The following is a 3,621-nucleotide window of genomic DNA, read 5'->3' as shown; positions in this document are numbered from 1 at the left end:
TCCAACACGTGTTCTCCTTCAGCCATGGTGAACATTGGAAAGGATGAATAGTTTGGGGGTATGAACAGTCCTGTAGCCATGTTCTTTCCCATTTACCTTTGACACTGACAGCGTAATAGAAGGAATGAGCTTTCACTGTCACTGATGACAGATGTGCTGACAAATGGAACTAAAACTGAATTGTATTTTGATTGACAAGTATTGACACAAATGTTAAAAAATATACAGAAATCTACAACGCCTATGAAATTACAGTAGTAATTTACCCCCCCCAAAAAAATTTTACAATATAAAGAAACAAGCCTTCTCTGCTTTATTAAAAAGAAAAAGATCAATACAGAGAATGGAATGGTGGTTACCAGGGCCCAGGGTAGGGGAGGGGATGAGGAGATGTCAGCCAGAGGACACAAACTTCCAATTGTGAGGTGAATAGATGTGGGGGATCCAATGTACAGTACAGCATTACAGTTACTGCTGTGTTATACACTGAACGTCACTCACTAAGGTCTTAATTATGTTCTCACCACACAAAAAGCCATGGTGATTATGTAACGTGACGGAGGTGTTAGCTAATGCTACAGTGGGAATCATTTTGCAATATACAAGTGTATTAAACTTATACAGTGTTGTGTATCTATTATGTCTCATTAAAGCTCTAAACAAAATGGTAAAAAAAGAAAAAAAGATCTATTTCACCACAGTTGATTGCTTTGCCATAAGCTAATAAAAACAAGACTATTTTCAATCAACCGTTTCTCTTCCCTTCTGCCTCCTAACTGGCAACAGATACCAGGGGCTTATTAATATGCTAAAAGAAAGGTTGTGAAACAAATTTGAGATCATACGCAATTTTATTGTGAGGAGGAAATTTTTATTTCTATTTCCTCTTATCTGCCACTTAGGCTGGATACTGCAGTGTCCTCGAGGAGGCAAAGTCGGAACCAGCATGTCCTCGCACAGACATAGCTTCCTTCCTACTCGGGAGCCCACACCAGCCATTTGCACTTGAGCCTAGCAGTATTGCCAGGCTTTTCAGTGGCCAGGGAGCCACAGACGTAAAATGAAACATTGCAATTAAACATTGGGTGGCTGTTACATTGTTTTACATTTTCTGGTCAATGAAAGCATTAAAATTTCTTTTTGCAAACTTTAAATATATGCAAAAGTAAATAAACAGTAAAATAAACTTCACATCTCCCATCTTATTTCATCTGTACTCCCTCGTACTTCCCTACTATATTATTTTGAGCAAATCCCAGATATCACATAATTTCAGCTGTGTGTGTCTCTAAAAGACAAGGATTTTTCTCTCTCATTTTTTTAAACATAACCACATTGCCATTGCTACAAGTGAAAAATAAAAAGTCCTTAATGTCCTCAAATATCTACTCAATACAAATGTCCTTGTCTCATTTTTCTTCAACTATAAGTAGTCCTCACTTTGCATAGTAGTGTGGGACTATAAAAATGCCCATGAAAAAATAATTTAAATAATTAATGGAAAAAAATTATGATTACTCTGTGACCTTTAAAACATTAAACAATTAAACATTAAAAACTCTGTTGGTTATAAATATATAAGAACATGGAAAAACTAGTAAAGCTATTTAGTACACTAATTTAAAACATTGGAAACATTGAGAATTAGAGTGTTTTATTTCTTTGTGAACACTTGTCAAGAATAGTGGGAACAGAACACTTCTTCACCCCAGCAGTTTCTTCCCACAGCAGCTCAATCCAGTTTGCAGTTTGACCAACACGTGGAGAGTCAGCTTCATTGTGGTCCCCCTAGAGCCATCAGTACCAGATGGATACTTCCTCAGGTTATAGTGGAACCACGGATCTGTTGGGAGATGTAGGTGACATTTCTTCGGAGAGTGATGATGACAATCAACCACCTATTCCAGAATAGAAGTAGAAATTCCCAATATCAACTCTGTCTGATTTAGGAAATGAATTGTACTTTGTTAAGCTACCCAAATTTCTCATCATACAACCCAAACCTTTTGATCCTCAGTATTATGAAGATGAATTTGAAAATGAGAAAATGCTTGAAGAGGAAGATAGAAGCAGGTTAAAATTAAAGGTAGAAAATACTATACGGTGGAGGAGACGTTGGGATGAAAAAGGAAATGAAATTAAAGAAAGCAGTGCTCGGATAGTCAGATGGTTAGATGGAAGCCTGTCCCGGCATGTAGGCAATGAAGTGTGCGATGTCCACGAAGCCCCATGCAGAGCCACCGTATCCACTTGTTTGTTAGTGCAGATGCTGGTCTACAGGGACAAGCCATCTTTAAATCCAAGCTCACCTTTAGACCTCACTCTATAGACTGTGCTACACATAGAAAAGTGACCCTGCCACTTGCTCATAGATGCTCGGGGACACAGAAGGTTAGAATCTTACCGATTGCTGGTTGTGATCCTGAATGCCAATGTACCAAAAAGGTTAAGAAAGAAGACAAATGTTGGAAATCAACTCACCAGAGGATGACAGTCATCTGTCTGCAGAATAAGCAGAACCAGCAGGGACTAAGCACCCCCCACCAGGACCCCGGCAATGACGATGAGAAGGAGGAAGGCGATGAAGCCATTAAAACCAGTACCAAGCGGGAACTCAGAAAGGAAGAGACCGGAATCTATTCATCAGACAGTGATGAAGCAGAAGAAAATAAATCTCAGACATTACCAAGAGCAAAGCAACTCACCAGTGATTAGGTGAACCCCCTAATATCGGAGAGCAGGGAGTGAAGAAAAAGATGATGACAGAATTATAAAGTGTGCACTCCTTGTACGTGTTGTTTTCAACAGTTTGTTTTAAAACAGTGCCGACTTGTTTTGATTGAAATGATGCATTGAGTTGCTTTTGCATAAATAATCCTAGTTGTGAATAAAAAAATGTTCAGAAGCAAAAAAAAAATAGTTTGAACAATGCTTGCCTTCTTTTGGTTTTGTAACTTACAATATGATGAGAGCGTCTCTTCTGTGTATTGGCAAGTTGTCATATGCCTACGTTTGATCAGCTCCAACATTTTATCCTTTGTGCCTCCAGTGTTACGAAAAACTCCTAGAGACAAGTTTGTTTCATGTAAAGATTTTAGCTGATGTCGCTTCCTCTAGGACAGCTTTGTCTTTTTGTCACAACCACTTTTTCCAATTATGTCACTAAGTTTGCCTTCCCTGAGTTCCTCCGACTGCATGTCTAGTCTCTGGAATGGCCGTAGTGTGAATGGTTTGTCCCTCTGTCAACTCTTCTGTAACTGCTTTGCATTCTACTTGAATTTCACTCCTAGCGTTGTCACTTTGTGTTCCTTTGCTACATTTTCATCTCTGTTGGCCAATTCTCTCTTGATTCTCTAGTTTTGTAAAATGTCATGTGGCTTTATCACTGAAAGACAAGGAGGCAACACATCCACATACTCCCCACATTTTGCTGCTTCTGAGTGTACTAAATAACAGTTGCACAGTGACCAGTCACCGGTCACCAACAGACTTTGAAAGAAGTGACAAATTGGTCATTGAGCATGATGCAAAACCATTATCTCTATAGTGATTTGCATACTGAACAGCTGGTAGCGACATTTGTACTTTATGCAAGTACTCACAGTTAATACGTGTCTACTG

The 3,621-nt window shown here is 38.9% G+C and overlaps 1 pseudogene; it reads left to right on the top strand.

The window, feature by feature from the left end:
• Window positions 1-1,807: 1,807 nt before the first annotated feature.
• On the top strand, window positions 1,808-2,774 carry LOC117018084 (RNA polymerase-associated protein LEO1-like; annotated as a pseudogene).
• The last annotated feature ends 847 nt before the right edge of the window (window positions 2,775-3,621 follow it).

Source organism: Rhinolophus ferrumequinum, chromosome 26 (genome assembly GCF_004115265.2).
Source record: "Rhinolophus ferrumequinum isolate MPI-CBG mRhiFer1 chromosome 26, mRhiFer1_v1.p, whole genome shotgun sequence".
Lineage (NCBI taxonomy): Eukaryota > Metazoa > Chordata > Mammalia > Chiroptera > Rhinolophidae > Rhinolophus > Rhinolophus ferrumequinum.
The sequence above is the reverse complement of the archived record's forward strand: the minus strand, read 5'-3'. Positions and strand labels throughout refer to the sequence as shown.